The sequence below is a fragment of the Chiroxiphia lanceolata genome, chromosome 1 (assembly GCF_009829145.1).
Source record: "Chiroxiphia lanceolata isolate bChiLan1 chromosome 1, bChiLan1.pri, whole genome shotgun sequence".
NCBI classification, from domain to species: Eukaryota; Metazoa; Chordata; class Aves; order Passeriformes; family Pipridae; genus Chiroxiphia; species Chiroxiphia lanceolata.
The window spans coordinates 77,859,907-77,884,349 of record NC_045637.1 but is presented as its reverse complement, the minus strand read 5'-3'; the positions used below and the strand labels follow the sequence as shown (position 1 = coordinate 77,884,349).

Sequence of the window (24,443 nt, the reverse complement as noted above, 5' to 3'; positions counted from 1 at the left end):
TACTTGAAAGGAAAATCCATGCTACCCATCCAGCACTGCTCAACCCAGTTATGAAGCTAGTGTGAACAGAATAGTCACAACATGGATTTTCATTTCAATTAAAAACAAACAAACAAACAAAACAAAGCAAAAACAACAAATTGCCTCTCTCCTTCATAAACATGAAATGGTGAGATTGTCAACTCTGTGTCAAATCTGCCCACAGATTTGGGTTTTCTTTATGGTTTCAGGCAGGAATTGACATTTCAGTGTGCAATATCATGAAGATCCAGAAAAGTGTACTGAGACCATCTTTCTGAAATAATAAGGACAGGAACGGTAGAGGGAGCTTAATAAGCCATGCTTATGCTTTCAGAATATTGTGAGGGAAATTAAGACAAATATAATGTTGCATAAATTAGTGCAACAATTCTTGCAGCATGTTGAAACATTTGTATGATAGTCTACTACCTGTCCAAATATAAAACTTTAATATTTTTGCATTCTTTCCTTCTCAGAACAATAAAATGCCAGAATCTTTTTGTTTCTAGATTAAAAAAGAAAAAAAATACCTCTTACCTTTATGTGAAATATCTGGATGTTACTAAATTAAATACTATCTAAAGTGATGCACTGTGTAATCAGAGGTCTTTTATTTTTATTATTTTGAAATATATAGTTTCAGAACAATCACTGAGTAAGGTAACTACATGTGATAATTAGAACAAAGTAAGAGGTTTCCCAGAAGACTTTTACAGAAAGTATTTCTTCTATTAAGCCTATTTTCAAAGAGATATTATTTAGAATCTCTGTATTTTAACTTATCCAAAATTAACATATTTATTTCAGATCATACTGTTCATTAGGAACACTAGGTAATACTTATTTCCTTTTAGAGTTCTGTTCAGGTCCTCATGACTCACTCTTCCAAGTGGGGTTCCTATGATATGCCTCAGAAATTTTGTTCAAACAGAGATTTCTAGCTGACAAAAACAACAGGGATATATGACACCTTGAATGGTATTTTTTAAAGCAAACAAGCAGTACAAGAAGACACTTAAAGCTAACCTGAGTAGAATATCTACCTCATAACCCCTCTTTCACTCCCAAATGAGGAAAGAATTATGAATAAAAGAAAAAAATTATTTAACAGTAAGAAATTAGGAGTTTTTTAAAGTAATCACTTTTGTGGACAGTTATTTTTCCTTAGAAAAAATACAAAAAAAATCAGTGCTCATCTACTGGAAGATCTACTTTAGTATGAAAATGAACTTTTAGAAACAAAAGAAGAAGGGAATATTATAAGTGAAAGTAAACTTTAATGTTTTTATTCCACCCAGGGGAAAAAATGAAACATAAATGCATCCCGTAAAGACTACTGAAAAGATGACTCCAGATAAGAAATCAAATCCTTTCTGTCAAGGTCAAGGAAATATGTTCTCATCCCCTCTTAAACTGATATTGCATAACCCATGGAAAGATGAACAGAAGTGAGTAGAATATAGTGTGTTGTCTGAAACACACTTGAGAACTATTGCAAAAGTATTATATCGATGTTCTCCCACATCTTATTTTATTTCTGAAGTGTTGCATTACTGTTTATGTATTATTGCTATTGTTTTGTAGTTATCTCTAATATATCATTACCTTCATGTGAAATTGTCTTGAAAGTATAAATTTCACATAATTGCAGCATGTTAGTAATCAATTTGGTTTATATACTTCAGATATACTTCTGTCTGTGTCATCAATGCCTTTTTTTGCACTCATGACATCATCTCTTTCATACTGGACCCCTCTTTGGGCATCACAGCTATGAGTAAGTATTTAGAATTTTAAATTAAATTATCTCACATGTCATAATTTGGAGATGTATTAAGACATATTATAAAAAATCTCACAGGGAATAAAAATCTAAACACAGGATTTTGAAGGTAGCATAACAGTTTATTTTCCTTAGTTAAAATGTTTTCTTGGCTTGCTTGGCAATAATGAAGACAATTAGTTTTGAAGTGCTGCATTCTATAAAATGAGAACTGCTGTATTTTTTCTCTGAATAGTCACATGCTGGAGACAGAGTGGCAATAAAGCATCTTTATAAAGTATTTTTTCAATTTATAATAAGTGTGAAAAAAGGTATGAACATTATCCAGGAATAAGGCTGTGACATTACGGAAAGTTTTAGCACACCTGTTACATTGTGCAAAAGTACATTATCTGGAATTCTTCCCAGGACTGTGTCCCCATTGCCTTAAATGTCACCAGGGAGAAAACCTTCTTCCCCAGGACCTCACACTATCTCCTGCTATCTCACTACAGTGCTAGCAGTAGACGAATTTGCTGTGGCCAACAGGTCTTCCAGCTGTGATTCTTGACAGAAACAAAGCTGAGGGAGATAAATCAAGTGCTGGGGAGGGATGAAATGCATGAGTTTACAACTAGAATAAGAGATTTCAGAGGCCTGGTAGTGTGGCAATAGGTTTATCTGGCTCCAAAGGCATCTTTTGCAGAAGGATAAGTGACATTCTTAAAACAACTGTAACTACAAAAGCCAATGCACCGTTTAGAGCAAATAATTATTTTTTTCTGAGGTATTTTTTTGACCTTTTCTTGTTCACTACTTTCTGAACTTGTAATTGAATGATGGACCTAACCTAACCTCTACTCAAAAGTGTACAGCTTTTCTTCCTGGTATTTTGTGTTGTAGAAATCTCATAAAATGCATATCTTATACTCTTCTGCTATTTCTTATAATGTTTATAGAGTTGAAAAAAAATTTCACTGATACAAAACATTACAAAAGCAGAGTAAGCACTATTTAAAGGGATTTCATTTATATTTCATTAATAATTTATATGCATTTTTAGAAACAAAAGGGGTACAGTCCATATTAAATAAATAGTTTTTTAAAGTTCAGAGTGTAACTATAAAGTATATGTAAAAACTTATATTAAATTATACTTGTCAACCAACCTTGGTGAGTTATATAATTATTGTCTTAGTAAATATGCAGTTTCTATATTACCAATACACAGACCTCAGTCTGTTTTCACAATGCAGTTTTTTAGATGCAGTCTTAATGAGTAGGTTTGCTGAACTGCAGAGCACTATCAATGGTACAGGAAAGGTTGCATACAGACAATGATAAGAATACCATCAGTACCAGTTTCCTTCCTCCTCTACCATCTCTTCCCCCTTGTTCCCACCTAACACCCAAACAAGTTATGAACCTGAAAAAGGAAAAGCAATTTTACAGAAGGATTATATGCTATATGGGGAATTCAGAATCATGGCTACTATCAAAATGGTTGAGACAAAAGCAACAAGTGTGACAATCTGCACTGCAATTCTTCCCACCACCAACTCTATTTTTCAAGCTCAGATATCCTCCTGCAGGCTTCAACAGTTGAAATAAAGCATGTATTACAGTTCTTGATAACACACGTTAACTTTATGTATTATGAATATGTACATTGTCTTCCTTTTCTGAACTTGCAGTTTATTTAATTACAGACTGCTGGCTTTGCATATCAAACTGTGGAGGTGAGTGTGTTCTTCTGTTTAGAGAATTACAGACTGGGCTTAAGTTACTTCAGTTTGGTATTTCATGATCTAAAATGTGTGAAATTCTTCCACTTAATTTCAAAGTATTCCTGTTGAACAATGTATCTTTTCTGACCCTTCATTAAATTATCTGTAGTCTTTTAAAAGAATAGAGGTGAAGTGGGTTTCATTCTTGCAATACATGGTTTTAAGGTATCCTTATGAACATCCAATATAAACTTGTCTGACAGTTTCAAACTTCATTATATGATAACGAGTTGAGAACAGTACCAGTATTGTGGTTTAATCCCAGCTGGTAAATAAGCACCATGCAGCCAATCACTCACCTTTCCTGATGGGATGGGCGAGAAAATCAGAAAAATGAGAAAATTCATGGGTTGAGACAAAAACGGATTAATAGGTAAAGTGAAAGCCATGCACACATGCAAAGTAAAGCAAAGAATTCACTTTCCATGGTCAGGCAGGTGTTCAGTCATCCCTAGGAAAGCAGGGCTCCATCACACATAACAGTGATTTGGGAAGACAAATGCCATCACTCCAAATGTCCTCCTCTTCCTTTTTATTCCCTGGATTTATAAGCAGAGCATGATGTTGCATGGTATATTGGGTCAGTTTAGGTCAGCTGTCCTGGTTGTGGCCCCTCCCAACAGCTTACGCACCCTCAGCCTCCTTACTGTCATGGTATTATGAGGAGCAGAAAAGGCCTTGATGCTGTGTAATCACTGCTCATCAATAAAGAAAACATCTTGCGTTATCAAAGCTATTTCCAGCACAAATACAAAACATGGCCCCATACTAGCTACTATGAAGGAAATTAACTGTACCCCAGGCAAAACTAGCACATCCAGAAAAAACATATCAGCAAAAAATGGATTCCATTTTGAGTCTGCAGAGGATCTAAAGTCATGAGCACAAGTTCTGTGGTTACTGTTGAAAATACTGTAGATATTTACTGACCATCAACTGCCTGTAGTGGAAACACTGCCTTCATTCTTCTTTTATCATTTGCTGTCATTCCTATTGTTTGATTCAGCCATGTTTTGAATCTGATTTTCACGAATTTAGCAGAGTGAAACATGTAAAAGCTTCATAAAGAGAGTTTTTGTTGAACTGAGAAACAGATGGAAGTAAGCAAACAATAACAGTGTCAATACGCCAGCAAATTATAGGTTGTCTCTTGAGACTATCCCACTGGGCTCAAATTCATTACCTTTACTTACACTGAATAATTACACAGATTTAATTTTACAACAGGCTACATACAAAGTAGGGTATTAAATGCCACTAATTAATGTAGAATCAGGCCCACTGACAGAAACAAGGGTTCAATCATTGTTCTGTGCAAGATTTGCTGAAACAAGCCAAATTCTGGTATTCTAAACATACAATCTGTATTTATACACTTGAACTTTACTGGTAACCAATTTTTAAATCTTACTTGCATACCGACTATTCAACTCATGTATTTTGTGAATTATGTATGTTGCTTAAATCCGCTTGAAACTGTAAAATCTTTGTGACATGATGAAGGGAAACATATGTGAACAAAATATTTATGATAGATTTTACACATCTATCTTTTATCAACAAAGCACAGGTCTCATTATGCATGCAAAGTCTCCAAGATTAGATGACTCAGTAAGGAGATCCTTGGTTTTGATTCATTGCATCAACAATAATCAATAATAATATCATGAGTTTGCAACATTTTGTAATAGAAGAGTTATTAAAGTAATTATAAAATATATTGGGATTTTTTACAAATGGAAAGTTCTTATGAAAGCTGTACCCAAACTAAGATGGCTCTTCCAAGAGTACAGAAACATCACCCAAGCATGAAGAGAAGGAATAACAAAGGTAGAGCTTAACTGCAGTTGAATTTGGCAGTGGAAGTGATTGACAAGAAGGGCCTCTATCATCACTTTGCCAAGCCAAAGATAGACTGTAAAAATATGTTCCTACAGGTAGATAACTTTATGACGAAGGCCACAGAAATAGAACAGGTTCTTTCTAGGTTCTTCCTCTCTCTCTTAAGTGATAAACCCCCCCTCAGGCTCCCAGGCCTCAGCCTCAAGGCTGAACACCTACAAGACCATGAGATCCACTGTCTTGTACCCAAGGTGGTCAGAAGTGCTGGGTGATACCATTGTGAAGTCTTGTTCAAAAGGAAAGTTTCCTCAGGACTGGGAAGAATGAATTATGCCCATCTTCAAGAAAATCAAGAAGAATCTGGGCAACTATATATAGTTGTCCTGACCTTAGTCCTGGGGAAAGTAATACATCAAATTTTCTTGGAAACCCATACAATGATAAGAATGACAAGAAGTTGATTGAGAATAGTCAGTGTGGACCCCTACCCTAAATACAAAAAAACAAGTCAAGGTCCCACATTTGAGACCGTCTCTGTCCTACCTCAAAGAAACCACATTTTTTTTTCTGCAAATATTGCTTTCTCTGTATAAATATATATATTTTTTTACTTTCCTCTAAAAACTAGGATGTGCTAAATTTATAAGCTGATGCTGCTATATGTAAAGTCTATAGTTATTGGACATAGTCCAGTTTATACCAGTGTAACTAAAAGACTTGAGGTTTTTATGGTGATGGATTTTTGTTTACAGTTCAAAAGGGAAAATATAATTTGATTTACAGGGTTTGAAATGATTTATGTAGCATTTTCTGCCTGCTGTAATCAAAATTGAAGAACTTATATTATGATCTGTACACAGTGATCTAAGATCGTATTTATAAGCTTAATATAACATATAATAGAATATTGAACCATCAATCAAGAAATTGAGACACTGATGACTAACTTATACAAAATGTGAAAGATTCATGACTCAACTGCTGAAGTGGAATTTTTAGGGTACTGTAAATATCAGTACTTATTCAGCCTACATTGATGCAAGTTCATAAATTCAGTTTACAAACGCAGAGTCATGTAGAAAAGAGAAATGTAGTATACCATGAGTAAGACATTTCTTTCCTCAGAAACATGATTTTCCTATTTCATATTTTAACCAAGAATGCATTCCATGACACAAATACTGAACTGAACAGCACAAGACTGAAAAATCTATTTTAATAGAAGATATTTTTCCATTTGCACTAGAAAATTAAAAATTACTTGTCTCAAAATTACACACCCTGAACATCAGCTTTACCTTCTGGTACACTATGGGCAAATCAGATGCCAAACCATACCTGACATACACTTCTTATAAATTGTAATTCAAAGGAATTCTGACAGCCTAACTAGCCTTTAATAGTCTAACTAGTCTTTAATTAATTTATAGGCATTTCTAATAGCTATTGTTTTTCATGGATTAAAATATTAAAAATAGTTTTTTATGTAGCAGCAAAATGTACTATTCCAGGATGTAATTACATGACTTCAGGGTCACTGATTTTTCATTTTTTCTACCTTTTCCTTTCCTCTGAAAGTTTACTTTGTGAGGCAAGTGTTATTGATTCCTATGTGTTGGCAGAGGGAGGCTTGGCATTGAAGTAGAACTTCTACATGGTTCTGTAAGATAAAGAATAATTAAAGGTTACTGACAGTGGCAGGTATAGCTGAACCACAGAAAAGTTGTATGAAATCTTTGCTGGAAGTTCTGTCATGGGGCTGATATTGACATTCAATGGGTCATCATTTTGACTTATCTACAAATGTAGCTTGACTTCTGTCATGCAGAAAACTATGAGAATGGATATCAACCTTCTTCTGTCCCATCTGACCATGGGAAATCACTTTGTAATAGAAAAATGCTAATTAAGTCAGTCTCAGATTCTTTTGTTTAATTCTTTCTTTAGTATGTCGACCACAAATTCTCAAATTCCAGAACATAAGAAAAATGTTAAATGGGAAGCATAAGACAGTTGTCCCTCTAACATTTTTTACTAAGAAAATTAACATTAGAAATCTGTCAGAGTTTTAAATTTGTTTTCTCTGGATTAAGGGTATACTAATTGGTATATTCTTAAGTGGAAAGGAAATGTTACATATTATACTGCCGTAAAGTATCACAGTGTTGGAATAAGGTAATAAATCCTTATTCTTTTACTGCTGGTACCTTAAATTACTTTTTATTTGGCAGTTCTGCAACAACATAGAGTTCTTAGATGATCTGTTATGCCATGCCCTCTTATTATAAAAGACAAATAAGAAACTGCAACCCCAAGGGTAAATGAAAGCAATTTCTAATAAGATATCATATTTATTTAATAAAGTCATGATTATAACCCTATCTAGCATAGTATTAATATTTTACTATGTCTAATAGAACATGAAAAGTTCTGCAGTATTATTAGGAATTTCTTTATACAATTCATGTATAAAAATATTTTTCATTTTCAAATTAATTATGTATGATGCGTGAGTAGACTAAGTTGTGTCACCAGGAATAAACATGCGACATGATTTTAATGACAAAATTTTAATATTGTTACAAAAATTAGTTGGGTAATGCAACTTGTTTACTTCAGTCACTGCTGGCTAGCGTTTACTTGTTCAGAAACAACATGAATACTAATGTATTACTTTTGATGATTTATTTCAAAAATATTTAGTCATATCTGATGGCATTTCTCTGAAAGTAATCGACCCTGCAGCTGTTTCCTCTTAAATTAAATACTAAATATTTACATTCCTTGATTCTCTCACACTTATATTTTCACACACATAACAAATTAGTTTCAAGATATAGACAGAATAAAAAATATGAAACTTGTTGAATCAAGGACACCTGTCAGCCTTTGATAGGGGCACCCAGGTGGTCTTGTGATTACAAAGAAGAACTCAGAAGATATTTCAGATTGACTGCTCTTCCAGAGCTATCATACACTTATTCTGGTATACTCCTAGAAGACTGCCCTTCCTTCAGCGATGACAAAATCTGATACTGAATGTCATACAAAAATATAAACATGATTTCTGTAGCCTATTTGACATACATTAAAACATTATGCAAAGCCATGCTACAATTTCCACTCTATTTTGTGAAAGAAATAAAATCCAAGCCAATTAAATCTTTCACCAAGACGTCCAATAATTGTGGAAAATTTGCAGATTACTACTTAGAGGAGAAAGATTTTCTTTTTCCCTTGGAGTTTATTGTTACAATACATTATTCTGTTTTTTCAACACAATTTTTACACATGTAAAGTTACTCAGTACAGTTGCATTTCTCTCTAACAAATACAGTGAGACAGTCGTGTTCATCAGGTATGGCATGTAACAAGCCTTTTTTTTCCCGTTCTGTGCAGCTTGATAGAAGCAACATTATAATCAACTACATAAACATATAATTATGTTCTATTATCCGCAATTCTGTTGTAGGGACCTTCTTACATCTCTTTGTTAACATGAATAAATATTCATGTTAAACTACAGTTAACAAAGAAAAAAATACTGCTTTAAGCATAACCTACGTTCTGCTTTAAACATAATCATTATTTTTGAAAAGAAAAGAAAATCAGATGTTTTTAAAAGTGCTTTTATTTTAGCTTTTAACTTAATTAAAGACTTGTGTTTATATAAAGTAATTAAACATATCCAGATATATTCTGACTTTTTCAATGGATGCTGAGAAACTGTAAGGGCCTTTCACTGACTAGAAGTCAAAAATAGTGATGGTATCCCTGAGATATATAAAAACCAACAACACGCAAGAAAATGTAGGGAAAAAAATTCAATGTTTTCATAAATCCTATATCCTAAAAATCCCCTAGTTCAATTAACTTTTAACACACCTTAAATATTTTCCTCTGGAAGGAAAATAAAGTTCAAGGATTAAAAATGAAGTGTACTGGCAAAAATATGTGTAGTATATGAAAGGCAATCAATCTTGAAAACAAAGTTACAGATTGAAGATTTAACAACCAGATTCTAAAACAGTTCTAGACCATAAATGTCTGTAAGATTTATACTTTTCAAATTATTAACTATTTAAATAAAAACCCTGACATTTCATTCTTTCATATGATCTCTAAGAATAATGACTGATATTAAAATTGTTGTAAAAAATGTCATGTCACTTCCTTAAAAAAAGGAAGATGTTAAAACTAATGTCTTTCTAAACAAACAAGAACCCCAAACATATTTGAAAGATATACTGTGAAGCTAATTTTGTTAATAATACTTTGGTAAGGCTAAACTATTTATTTATCTAAACTGTGGAAGAAAAATCTCACATATACTATCTCTCAAAGACTAGTTACCAAGGGTCCAAGAAAAGACCAACTTTTCCAGCCATATTCAACTTTCATGTGTAAAAAACATTTAAGAGCACTTTTTTTAATTATACATTCCTCCCTACTGGCACGTGGCTTTGTCAAAGGTGCAACCAGTGAAGCACACATAACAAAAGATTCACATAAATCTCACAGAAAGAATGGCAAGTAAAAAAAGTCATTTAAGACATATGTATTATAACCATAGCCAGACCCTAAGGAAATCTTTCAGATCATAAACATTCATATCTTCATATTTCTTTGTACTTTTTTTCTGCAACAAAAGAAATAGTACATTTTTTTCCAAAGAGGCAGTTGGATGAAATATAAGCAATTCTCAAGTGAGAGTCATATTCTGTTCCCTGGACATGTGAACTGTGCTTTTATTTATCTATCTTCAAACAAAATTTTGAACTGTCCCACATGGTTTCTAACATATCTACATAAACAACGGCTAGAGCTGTGAAAATAGCAAAGCTCAAAATAGATTTTACTTGTTCCAACTATCTGAAGTTTAGGAATCCATTTGAAACTAGCTATGTAAAAAGCCCTTTCGCAGCCAAGAAAACTATTTCTCAGAGACATTTGATGTTCAGGATAAGTAGAAAAATTCTCTGTCTGAAGTTGCCATTTCTTCTCACCTAAAGGAAGATTTAGGCATTTCAATAACTCGTTATTAAATTTTAGAATAGTTGTCAAAATTTTAGGTGAGATGAATAGTAGGCTTTGAATGTGGTGTTAAAAGGTTGATGTCTTTTTAAAAAAGACAAAGAAAAAAACCCAATCCTGAATTCATCTTCTCTCTGCTTCACAACAGAGTCTATCTGTGAAATGCTCATCCTTCGCACAGATTTTTATTTTTTAAATATATTGCAGTATACCTAAAGTATATTGCATGTGACTCCAAAACTAGCAAAAGAAACTCATCTGCCACACCTTTGCATTGCAAAATGGTGTCTGTTAAGGTATTGACTTACTTGAAGAGATTGATCCTGGTAAACTTTCCTGGACCTAAAATTAGGAAATTACATTCTAACATAGCATATTCCTACTAAAAATCAAATGTTAAATATCTTCAGTTGTTTGGGGCCCACAAAATGAAGTTCATAGAATCATAGAATCGTAGAATCAGCTGGGTTGGAAGGGACCTCCGAGATCATCCTTGATCCACTACCGCTGCGGTTACTAGGCCATGGCACTCAGTGCCTCATCCAGTCTCTTTTTAAAAATCTCCAGTGACGGAGAATCCACCACTCCCCTGGGTAGCCTATTCAAATGTCTGACCACCCTCTCTGTAAAGAAATTCTTTCTAATATCTAACCTAAACCTTCCCTGGCACAACTTGAGACCATGCCCTCTTCTCTTGCTGATAGTTGCCTGGGAAAAGAGACCAACCCCCACCTGGCAAGTACAAACCAGAAAAAGATGCCATCACAAATGACAACTGCTGGCAATGGCACAGTGATACATTGTTTTACAGATTTTTTAGTCTGACAATTTATTTCTGGATGAACACAAGGCATTGACCAGCCAGGTTCAACTCACTAATTTCATATTCTTACAGATCCATAGCAAACTTCAACTTCTGTAATATCTCATAATATCAAATGTCAACAATATAGCAATACACTTTCTGAATGGAAAGTTTATATTTTTGTTGCTTTTCTGTTTCATGAACAGGATATCCTTTTAGGTATTGCAACACATACTGTACTGTACAATTACATATTGTAACACATAACTGTGTTATGTTTTGTTCAACATTTTAACTTAAATACAAGTGACACAAAAAGGCCATGGTATAGTCGTTTATGCCTTCATTAGTAATGACATATGTTTCAACATTTTTCTCATGAAACACGTTCTTCATTAACTATATTTTTTGTATAAGAGGACGAACATCTGTTCTTTTCTCCTGCAATGTACATAGTTGCATGGCAACTGAGACATTATTGTCCCTCAGTAACTATGCTTGGTAATCTATTTAAAAATGATCTCACGCCAAAAATTGACTGAAACATTAGCCTCCTGTCACATACATTAGCTACTGTTGAGAAAGAATGTTATCTTCTTCCTGTTCTATTTTCCTGTTAACTTTACTGCTACACAACTACACACACAGTCTAGAAAATTCTTCATTTTAATACACCCTTCCTTCTAGAAACAGTCAGATTACCAGTTTAAATCTTAGAATAAAGAAAAAAAAGATGTTAATTCTTTCTGTTTTTTCAGAAACAATGGATCAACAGAACTTACTTATAGTGCTACAGAAAATATTTTCCTACATATCTGAAAACACAGGGCACTTCAACTAGTTAAGAGACCATAATCAGTGCATCAGACGAATAGCATGAAGTCAAAACAGATTTCTGTTCTTTAAAACAGAAACTCTGTTAGGTTTTGGAGAGCACAACTTCTTAGTCCAGCTTAGACAAGAGTTGTAACATGACTTACTCCATTCTGCAGACTGTGAAAATTTACTTGCTCACAGTACTTTTATGCCATAAAGACCTATGTAGAGAGTGTCATGGTGTAGAATGGATGAATAATTAATCAAAACATTGAAAAAATGGGACATAACGTTTTTTCAGTGGAGGGAGATAACAGTAGCATCTCATCAGAAGGATCTCTGAGGAAACCCATACAATGCAATATAATGCCAAAAGGGGTGAATAATAAAGTGACAAGTTTTGTGATTTATGCTAAGCTACTAAATCAAGATCAAGAGAAGAATTTCAAAAGTTCTAATACTTACAGATTAAATTAATTGTAAACAAATGTAAAATGCTGTACACTGGAAAATGTTACATATGATTGACAGCTCAGATGAAAACCTGGAACTATAATAGATAGATATAAAATGTTTACTCACTGCTCAAAAGCTATCAAATATAAGCAATTTAAAGCTAGAAACTTGAGAAAGAAAAAGGGAAAAAAGGGGATTTGTGACACACTATGAATCTATGGTTCAGTAGTATCCTGATTACAGTGTGCAGTTATGGGTACTGATCCCCTCCATCTGAAAAAGCATTCAAAGGAATTTCTGAAGATGTACAGAGAAAGGATTACAAGAGGGACTTGAAATGGTTTCTGTGCACTGAACAGTGGAAATGGAGGAACAGATGACTAAAGGAGATATGAAAGAGGTCTTCATGGTCATGAGGGACAGTGAAAAAAAGTAGAAATTCATTTTTCACTGTCTCTTACAGAAAAAAGAATTAGATGATATCAGATGAAACTAATGGATGGCAGTTACAAACAAAAGTCTTCAGATGATGGATAAGTAATCTGGAAAACAACCAAAGGAGACTGAAAGCAACAAATGCTTGTAAAGATTGAAAAAGTAATTTGATTTTTCCTCCAAGGATTTGTTCATTGAGGGCTACTAAACACAAGGATGCATACTCTGGTATGTATCACACATGCTTACCTTGTTCTTATATTCTTGCTTTGACATGTGTGTTTGACACTCTTACTGTCATGAGCAAAACAGACTCAACTTGGGGAAAATTATTTTAATTTATTGCAAATTAAAAATAGAGCGAGACGGTGAGAAGCAAAGACAAAGCTAAAACTCCTATCCATACTTTTCTTCTCAGATTGAAAATTATATAAGACTCAATGATAATATTGAAATAGCATTACTGTATATTTGTCAATTTGAGGATGGAGGGCCTTAAATCTCTGCTTTTGGATTGTGGCTTTTGCAGAATAGCAGGGATAAAAGCAGAAACACTTTCTAATCTTTACTTAGGAGAAGTAAAGAAATGCCCATATGAAAAAACAACCCACTGATATTAATTATGTGGCATCTAAAGAAAGCTTTACTTATTTCACAGTACAAATACAAAGCTGAAAGGCCGATAGCAATTTTCAGTTGCTTGCAGTAGTATTCTCCAGTTATGTTCTCGCTAATACTACAGGAATAGAATGAAGGGGGGCAGGAAACAAAAATATGCTTATTGAAAAGTGTATCTTGGCAGAGTCATGATGGTTTCAACAGGCTGGCAGGGCAACTATAGTCCCAAGTACTACAGAATACCATTTCAAAGTCATTAAGAGGGAGTTACCTTATCTTTCCCATTGATCTTTACATCTGCACAGTCACATTCACAACCAATGTCCCGGGCTTTCTCTTCACTGTCTCTGTTCCTGTGTACCATGAAATGAATGGAGAAGAGGGAAGGGAGAAACATGGCTGACACACCATACTTTTTTCTCCTTTGAAACCACAGAGGCTTCCATAGCCATGGACCTTACCAGTGCAGAGCACAACATCCATACTTAGTCCCGTACTTCTAGTAAAATCAACTTAGATATGAGGTGCATGTTTCCATGCTGAAGAACTCTCTACCCATCTTTTAAGTGCACATGGATTAATCTCATCAATTGCTCAGTCTGGATTTGATTGAACACCAAAACATTTGTTCATCCGCTGGATGAGGAATCCTTTGACCGGGTTTTGACCTGAAATCTGACACAAATCTGTTTGTTTACTTATCTAAAGCTGATTAATGTCATTATTGATTGCTGCAGTTTGTTTACTGCAGATACAATGTCACAGGTTAATTCTACTTGCTGTGGCCTTACACTATATCTCCTAAATTGTTGACTTTTGTGCATGCTACTCATTCATTTGTTTACTCACAGTAATAAATCTTCAACATTGTTTAAAAATAAACAACACAGCACTGCTTAAGTGACTTAAATGTCAATTCAAGGGAAAAACCTTGCACCAAATCTTTACCCCAAATAATGTTACTTTCTAGTATCCTTAGTACCGTTTGCTTCAAAAGTTATAGTTTGCTTTATGACAGTTACCTTTCATGATAGTTACATGACTCTTGTAATAGAAAAGCCTAGTCAAGTTCTCCAAAGTTCTCAAAAAAACCCCTCCAACCTGATCAACAACTTCTGTTTTATTTGAGTATTTCTTGATATTCACGATGACCCCATGGTAGGAAACTTTCTGCTCTATAAGTGTCCTGTCATAAAGCTTGTTACATTCAAGACCCATATTATGGGGGCAGGCAAACATACCTCTTGGAGCTGATATCACTAAGCTAAGACAATCCTGCCCTAAACAAAGCTGGATTCTGCATTTTTGTAAAATCCTATTTTTATTTCAATTAAAGTTGTAAGGGGTGAGGAAAAAGAAACATCGAAATTTGCAATTAAATCCAGAGAACTGTGGGAACCTCCATCCCCAAAATTAAATATCATCATTCCATAGTAGAACAACACTGTTTAATATTTGATCACCCAGTGCTTAACGTAAAAACTATAGAACCTTTTTAGGCCACAAAACTAAATAGTCCTTATTTTTAAATCGTTCTTGAAGCAATAAGTGTTGGCAGCCAATTAGGTACTTAAAACATTCAACAGTTCTAGTGTGAATATGACAAAGTATTATAACCTTTTGATTTCAATACAACTGTGTTATTTTGAGATTTTTCAGACATTTTGTTTCTGTCCTTAAGGGAAACTAAGCATCTTACTGGACTTGCAGATAATATATGCAAGACTGATGCATATATGCCATGAACATCACTGCTTTTAAATGCCATTCAGATTTCTTTACATTCAGAAAAGGTGTCTCTACACATAACTTAATAAAATTATGTAAAGACTTCTCATGGTTTACATTGTCATATCAGTTCAAGAGTCACCACAATGAGTAGTTAATATAATGTGTATGTACAAATGCCTGCATTCAGAAAGAATCATATTAATGCAGAATTTCACTGGACACAGTAAAAAGCTGTAAGACTGCAAAAAATTTATATGTAAATATTTTACCTAACACATTGATTTGATAAACTGTCAGGAAAAGTCTCTGATGGAGATATATTTAAAGTTACATTGAAAAGCAATTTAACACAGACTATGACTTTTAAAAGTTTAAAAAATTAAGTAGGATTTTTTTTTTCATAAAACATTTACATTCTAGTAAAAGATTTCACATTGAAACAAAACCATAGAGTTCATTTTATGATTTGTCTTCTTGGCCTAAAAAAGTCAAAGGTCAGAAAAATTAGAACATCCAGAGAAAGTATACAGTATGATCATCTGAGAATAGAGTAAGATTTATTTGAGCCAGGCACCTGTTTCTCATGGCAGCAGGCCTCTCCAGCAGCAGGCCCAAAGTCCCAGAGCTGGGCTGGATCACAGATGGTCTGGAGCACAGGCAGTCAAACCGAGGGCCCTCAACAATTCCTTATGGGTCCTGACCACGAAGGAGCAAATATGGGTTGAATAAAGAGTTTCTATTCACAGACTTTATGCTGAGAAAGACAGTTTTCTGGTTTGCAGCAGCTTTCCCATCAGTTTTCCTATTCGAAAAGCTGAATGTGAAAGCAATCACTTTCAAAAAGTACAGAAGTTTTGAAGATGTACTGGAAAAAAATTAAGGACAATGATTCAGCATATGGAGTTGTAGAACCAGTTTTTTAAGGATTCAAATGATTGTTTAAAAATCTGATTATATTCGACAGAGGTACTGAGAAGAAATGAGTTAATGTTGGCTATAAGGAGAATGACCAGCGTGGGAGGAAAAAAAAATATGTATGCCACCGTGCAAATGATATGAAGTAAATAATTAAATACACTGATTTTCTTTCAGAAGTATTGTTAAAGAAATAAAGTCATATCTACCACATCTTCTGATTTAGAGGCAAAAGAGAAAGCTGTTGAATTCATACAGCAATTGAACAAGTAATATTCAGGGCACTGAAACCAGAAAAAGTAATATGACAGCTCTCCTTCAGGCCGCTATTTTACTTGCCTCACTAGAAATCAACTCTAATTGTCTCAGATAGATAATGTCCATAAATGTTTGTTTGACTGTACTTGTGTACTCAAATGGGAGAGTACCTTCACTCATTTTCCACATATGTATATTTCATATCATGCTAAAAAAGATTGTGAATAAGGTAGGAGCGAGAACGCAGCCTTGTTTCACATCATTCTTAATTAAAAAGGGCTCAGAAAGTGTGTTGCCATACCTGACTTGGCCTTTTGCAATCGGATATGTCTGTCACGTATTGGCCTCGTAAGTCACCAACGTGCCTGTAACAAATGTGGATAAAGCCTTCCCAAATCTTCGTTCGCGAAGCCCAGCCATGATGATGATGATATTTCATATCAGGTATTTTCTAAAAGCATATTTTCTTTCTAGAGAAGTCATCCACTTGGCTACACAAAAGTTAGAAACTTCAATTCTACCATATTAATCCATCACTAGGGTGATTTCATTAGGTATTCCAATGTATTAGTATATAGAATTCTAAAAAAAAATAAAATGCTTTTCTAATATTTTGCATCCTTTCATGACCCCATTTGTCCAAAAATTTATTTAAGAAAAGATCATGTCACCTGCCTATCAAAGCTCTCATTTCTTCCAGTTTAAGTAGAGGTTTCAAATTTTGTTTTACCTTTTTTAGAGTTCAAAACTTCTTATGAATTCTTATCTTCTCAAATGCCTTGAAATCCATTTAACAGTGCACCTGAAGCTCTTAGCAGATTTCAGAAAGCAATTTTAGGTATGGGAATGAGAAAGTGAATAGTGTAGAGTGGGGAACATTGTGCCCATAAAACCACAGATCTTCTGCAGGGATTTATACTGCTGAACATTGCTCACTCCCAGAAAAAATTTTAGAGGAACAGAATAAAAGCAAACGCATCCTAAAATTCATCGATGGCAATTTTAATAATTTAAGACACAGCATAGTCACACCTGAAAGAAACAGCATTAGTATCCTCAACACCCAAGTTTTAACATCGTATTTAAATAGCTGGTGTTTCCAGGGTACTCTAGTCAGGCTCTTGAGGGCACTACCAAGACCTTCTATCCCTGTTTGGCCTATCCCAGGGCATCATTCCACTGCTGTCCATGACTCAGGCCCCATCTCATCTTGGACTTTAGAATACAGGCCCTTTTTTGATCCCTCTTGGGTCCAGCAGCTCTCCGGGGCCTCTCCTGAGTGGGCGATGTCATGGCCTGGCAGCCAGGGCCTGTCTCATCCCCAAGCAGGACCAGAGCAGCCAGGGGCATCAGGTCCCAGCCCTTGCATTGGGCACCTCCCTGGGGACAGGGACAGGCTGCGGGTGGTCCAAGACTTAGGCCAGCAGGTGGTCTTGCCTCAGCAGAGCCCATGGTTAGTCAGGGCAGGGCTGTGGGGAGCTGGAGTCTGGCCCTGCTGCTTCAGGGTCACCTGGGAGGGGGCTCACAGCCCCAGGGAGCTGTGGTGGGGCCCGGAGCTGTGGGCAGGGTGAAGAGAGCCCGGGGGGCTAGGCAGGCACAGGGAAGGCTGGCAGTGCCCTCGGGGTCGTGACCTGTTGTGCAGTGAGCTGAGAAAGATGCTTCTCCAGGACAGTTCGGAGAAGCAGTCCTTTAAGACTTTGAAACCCCCTCTGGAGTCAGTTCCTCCTTCAAGCAGTGAAGCAGATTGCTACAGAAGTTACTGTCTAAATTTCGATGCAGCCACGAGCACAACGCCTGCTATTGCCGTCGTGAATGACTTTTTACACATTTGGTCTATAGTTCAGTAAATTAAAATCTGCTGCCACTAGAGGGAAGCACAAGGCTCTCTACCGCCCTAACAACTCTGGTGTCAGGACCTGCCCGTCTGTAATATTTTGTCGTGTGTTAGTGTTATTTTAACTGGACTAATAAAAATTCTGTCTGTATTTTCATTAGACTGTTACCATGTTAATTTACTAACAGTACATTGCTGGCTCCCCACGTCAGTTGGATCCCAGTTTTGTCCACAACAAGATTCTGAATTTATCAAATGCAATTGACTTTCTTAGGACCTCTAATTTTTAAATTCAATGTCAACACACTACTGAATCTGAGCATAAGTGAATGCAAAGGCTGACATCCAGCCAGCCTAACAGGTTACCAAATGGCTTTCAACTTTAGACACCTCACATGGTAGTTGTCTTAAAGTACCTGTCTAAATGCATATAGAGTCAAGATTATTGTTTTTGTTAGGGATTAAAACAAAATAAAATTTTTAAACCATCCATCTGGCTTTTAGAAGTCTCCTGAATGCAATAAAATTAGCATTCATCAGAACTATCTTTCCTGAAAAATACTTAAGATATTCAGTCAGATAAGATACTGAAAAACTGATGTTTTTTCTGGGTTCTATAATTCATAATTCAGTGCAAGAGTTTTACTGCAATTCCTGTATGTTCACATTAACATACAAATATATAAATATTTCAGGAGTAAACAAGTAAAATCTTGAGCACTTTCCTCCTCCGCTTGATACTTTACTTTGATAAGAAAGAAGCATACAACAATTGGTCAGCCCTAGAGTGACATCTACAGTTCAGAAAGATACACAAGAGAAGCAAAATTTACATTCACTCATCCAGCTTTAACTAGGAAAGAGGGGCATACTAATGATGAACTGGTGTATGAGTTTGAGATATGAAAAAGGAATGCATGTTACCACAAAGCATCTTGATCGCCAGGCAGCAACAGAAATACTTCAGCCCACCTGTCAATTCAACCCTTCTACCACTAGTTTCCTGTCTCTACTATTTGCAAACAGTTCTAGAAAGTTTTAATCCTGGAATAGGAAAGGAACATCAATCAAGTGCAGCTGTGAAATGATCATGTCTGGAGAAGGAAGTCATCTGATGAAGCAACCTTTTTGGATAGAAATTAATAGGAAGGACAGCTTGAGCAGGGATGCAAAAGACTAGTACAATTATTGTGAGATAACAAAACTTTACATCATCCCTATAGATAAAATTCCATCATATGGTGATTGTACAGTCTACAATACTTGCTTCAATGATAATAAACAGAACAAAGAATTTTAACCCCAAAAACAAAGTTCTATTTTTTCCTTCTAAATGTACTGTACTACTTAAATGCTATTTTATGGGATAGATGTGTTTTCAACTCATCAAATTAAGTGAACACCAAGAAATTAAAAAATTTAGTAGACCAGAAAAGTCTAGAGTTGGCTTTAATATTGGCTTTAATCACAGTAAACAAAATAATTCCACCCTATTGATCAGGTCAATATTATCATTGGGTTATTAGTTCTGATGTAATTTCTGGGACTTCATATATGACATTTTAACTCTGAAGACTTCATCAATAGAATAAAACTTAGTCCTATTCAATGGATTAGTATGCTGACAGTCAGAAGAGCTGAAAAGTTTATTAGAATGGTCATTAAAAGACAAGATGTGATGGTTGTAAGGCAATTTGTGACCTGTTTAGACACAATAATGAGTGATAGTTAATTTGGAAATGTGAGTCTGTTATAAGTTAACTAACTTTGAAATATGATTCAGAAATTACATTTTTCAATAATGTCAGGTTGTGAACAGTCAGCAAAGTACTTTACTTACTGGACATTGATAATCTCTTTACATGTTCTTAGACCAGCTGTAGGAAAAATAACCAGGATCTATCAAAAGACTTCTGTAAGAAAAAAAAAAAAAACCAATAAATTTTCCTTTAAGAAGATTCTGTGGTTTGCTGTTAATGCTTTTAATTTCACTAGTCTTTAAGTATCTAGAAATGTAAAATTATTATTTTTGTGTACCAATGATATTTTCTATGCACAAGGATTTTCAGAAGGATATGAGAAGGAAGAAATAATTTTAGAAGGCACAAGAAAAGATAGGAGGAACAACAGAGGAAGTACCACAATATATAACACATTTGCAATAGACTTACTGTCTCTGTCAGAGAAGAACAGATGGTTTAAAAAGATTTAAATATTGTGGACATGGCAGGTTTATTTTTACTGAACACAAACTGTAGATAAAGCCAGTCTGAGTGAAGGTGAAATGAAAAAACTAATACATGATAACTACTTTGTGTCATTTTAACAATTTAGTTTATAAATGTCTGTGTGTCCTATCAATCAGAAAAGACACAGGGCTCATTCATTAACATGTGATCCACTCTAAATTAGGTAGGTTGCAACAGTTATCATCTTTAAAACCAAGCAAAGACATCTGTATGGAAGAAAATATTTCTATTTCTGCAATGATGATGGAGACAAGGGGTACAAATTGAAATACGGAAAATTCTATTTAAACATAAGAAAAAGCCTTTTAACGGTGAGTGTGATGAAATACTGTTATTGGTTGTCCTTTTGTCATGGTTTGAGATAGCCCAAAATCCAATTCCCTAGCTCCATTCCCCCTCCCACATCTCAATCCAATGTGAGATGGGTTTTTCCAGACAAAACACAACCAGACTCAAAGTGGGGGAAAGGAAATATATTACAATGACTGGACAAATAAATACTACAATACATTATATACAACCTTAGCTATCTCTACTATGACATAAGTATTTACAATGGATCAGATCTCTTCTCCCCTCCAAATAAAGTCCAGGAGGGAAAGAAGGACAGATCCCTTCCAGTCTCTCAGGGCAGCAGCTTCTTCAGAGCAGCAGTCATCTGTCCTTTTCTCATGCAGCAGCTGATGGCTGGATCTCTACCAGCACTCACAAGGGAGGCCTCCAAGCTCCTCTCAGCCCCTTGACGCAGGCAAAGGGGTCTTCCGTGGGCTTCGTAACCCCAGACAAAGGTCGTTTCACCACATCATATCACAAAGCACAGGGGGTCTTCGTGACGGTCTGGTATCTCCAGGAGATTCAAGCTCCTTGCAGGGCCTCTGTGCCCTGTCTCAGGCTGCGAGCTTCTTTGTAGCTTGCAGCAAGGGAGGGCCCTCAAGGCCAACCTCCCACACTCCGTCCTGGCTGAGCTCTCAGGACGACCGAGCTTCTTAGCTCCTTTATCCATTTAGGACTTCTAATCAGTAAGAGTCCACCCCCCTCCATTTTTGGAGGGATCTCCAAGGAGGTTTAGGGGAGTTTTGCAGTTCTTACCCCCAAGCTTTCTCTCTGTAGAAACTTAGTTCTGTTCCCTGCTGCCGGTTCTCTACCTCAGCTTGAGCAACTCTGAGTCTTCCCTGGCTGCATGCTGTTTCTGCTGCTTCTCTGGTTCAGGTCTTATCAGTTGGCTTTTAGCCATAGTCTCTGGACGCTGCCACCGCTTCTGCTCTGTCTCTACTCACTCACGATGGAAAACATCCTCCAGCTCACAGCTACAGACACATAGTCCAGCCTAACACTGTTCCAAGTCTCTGTAGCCCCCAACTGGGGCTGGGGGGGGCAGAGGCCCGAGGCCCCCCCAGAGGGCTCCTGCCCTCTCCTCGTGGCTTTCACAACATGGCTACTTCTTCTAACCCAAAACTACCACTCTTCTCTTCCGTTTGGTTGTGGTATGTTTACATTTTTGCAGGAGTGCTCATTGGGCAGAATTTCAAAACTTCCAGGGGTTTCCACCCCTTGGGGGCTACCACTTTCTTAGCCTCTGGGGGAAAACAAAATCCAAACCACTACACCTTTGAAGCTGCAGAGTCTCCATCCTCAGAGATACTCAGGACCCAGCTAGACACAGCCCTGCACAACTAGAACTAGTTGACCCTATTTTCAGCAGAGGTCCCTTCCAACCTGACTCTATGACTTTGTGATATAAAGCATTTTTGTTGGACAGGGTAACGTTTTAATCAGATGAACACTTCCAAAAATTGTTATGCGTGTTTAAGTGTGTAACCTTTACTTCTCGGATTTAGGAAGGGTACATGAAAAATACTCCATCCAATAATCGAATTAACCAAGTGTGTCTTCCAACAACTGCAATTTTAGAGGATGTTAATTTAGATGTTTTTCTGGATACCTAGATGTATTAAATGACTTTTCAAGCTATTTTTTTTAGTCCAGTTGGGGTTTCATGCTCCCAGAAGAGTGATGAGAACACGTAAATGATTTATTTTAATAAGATCTGTTTGGCACAGTTATAAAAAGATATTTTTGATGTATTGCTCACTACTATTCCTGCAAGATACAGTCCCTGGGGTAAATGAGAAGTACTCCAGAGAAGCCGAAATCCACTTTACATAGCTAAATGCTTGGAAATGTTATATTTCTATAAAAAGCACATACAGTCATGCATTTCCAATAACCCAAGATGTTTTCTATGTCTCTGTAGAGGAAATTCAGTTAAATAGATACTACTGAATTTAACACAAAATCATGTGGGACTAGGGCAGCTCTACATTTCGGTGGAGAAAAATAGCTAGTGATAAAAAGCTACAGAGAAAACACACGGGAAAGCATTTAATGAAAAATCTATGAAGAAAATTAATGACTTCTTTTCTGTGGGTTATTTTGTTGGCTTTTTGTGGGTTTTTTATTTATTTTTAGCTTAACCTATTTAAAAAAAAAATTACAATTATGATTTGTCTTTAAAGCTATGAGAACACATATTCACAATGATCAAGAATATTTTTTGGCTAGAATAAAACTACAGAATGTAGTTAACAATTTATTTGATTTATAGACATCATATTTTACTTAGAGAAACAATTTTTTCTCTAGTTCTAGTGAGGTAACTATATGAAGTCTCAGATTCTGCTGTACTATGAACAAGTAATGTCAGCAATTATAACTAATTTGTTTTGTTAATTTTTAATGTGACAATGTGTTCCCACAAATAATCATTTACCTCTGAGAATTAATGATTATTAACACTGTAATTACATATTTCATTAACATTTATATTCCAGTGACACGGATAAGCATACATTTCCTACCCTTGTGTTATATATAAAGTACTTTTTAAGCCTTAGAAAAAAATAGTGTTGGATTATTTGTTTGGTTTTGGTACTATATATTACCTTATATTTTTAAATCATAGTGAAAGACTGAAGTATATGGCAGGCTGTCCACAGATGTTTTTTGAATCAGTCATGTTGAGCACTGAGCAGCAGTAAAACCTTTGGGAAAAAAAAAAAGATACACAGTCATACTAAAGATTACAATTCTCTTCATAAATAAGACAGACAGCAAACTGGTGATTAATATTTTTCAGGAAGTTCTCCCATATTTCTTTGGTTCAGTGTAGAAAAGCAAGAAGAAAAGTATAAACAGCAGCCAAAAGTTGAACAGTTTTTGTTTCTATTAGAATCTGTATCGAGTACAAGAGCTTTATACCAGCTCTGGTTTTGTTGTGTACTGTAAAGTAAATGTTAAAAAAACTGTTAATATACCTTCCCTGGTCAGCCTGATAACTTTCTACTATGAAATGAGTCATTCAGTGCGATGAAAGCAGTAGAAGTTCATTATCTGGAGTTTAATAAGACTTTGATACAGTCTCCAATTGCTATTGGAGGCTCCTTACAGCCTGGACCCGTTTTTTTCAAAGCACCTTGTTCTCAGGCACATGTTCCACACTGGTTCCTTTAGTCACCACTCTCTCCACACTGGTAATCAGACTCAAGCCAGCAGTATGGGCAAAGACAATTCCAACACTTGTCAGACCACAGCAGCAGTGGTCCAGTTTAGTACTTACCACACCGACAAGGACCTTAGCAAGCTACAGCAAATGCCTAAGAGGCCCAGGTGAGCAGGCAGAAAGAACACTGAATATGAAAGGAAAGTCTGCACAATTGACTTGAGTCTCCCTGGAGAAGAAAGGCCAGTGGAGCCACATCCTACTCTCTTCAACTCTGTTTCAGCATCCTCGAGAGGATAGCCAGACTCTTCCCATAGCTTCACACCAAAGTCACAGGAAGCCAGAAAAGATGCTCAGGTGACATCTATAACCAATGGAACA

General features: G+C 35.7%; 2 long non-coding RNA genes across 7 annotated transcripts in view; one reads left to right on the top strand and one right to left on the bottom strand.

The window, feature by feature from the left end:
* The window catches only part of LOC116796929, a 35,295-nt gene extending 17,978 nt beyond the window's left edge, over positions 1-17,317 (top strand). For 4 of the 6 annotated variants that reach the window (XR_004360543.1, XR_004360541.1, XR_004360542.1 and 1 more), the window contains 4 exons: positions 1,707-1,798; positions 3,493-3,526; positions 12,987-13,186; positions 14,013-16,680. This is a non-coding gene — a long non-coding RNA (uncharacterized LOC116796929). Of the gene's footprint in view, positions 1-1,706; positions 1,799-3,477; positions 3,527-12,986; positions 13,187-14,012; positions 16,681-17,305 lie in introns of those variants that run through there. The other 2 variants (XR_004360539.1, XR_004360540.1) reach the window with 2 other exon arrangements.
* On the bottom strand, positions 136-23,587 carry LOC116796940. The gene is made up of 3 exons (XR_004360544.1): positions 23,506-23,587; positions 20,155-20,227; positions 136-295 (listed from the first exon to the last, which is right to left on the bottom strand). It is a non-coding gene; the product is annotated as an uncharacterized LOC116796940 (long non-coding RNA).
* Between the last annotated feature and the right edge of the window lie 856 nt (positions 23,588-24,443).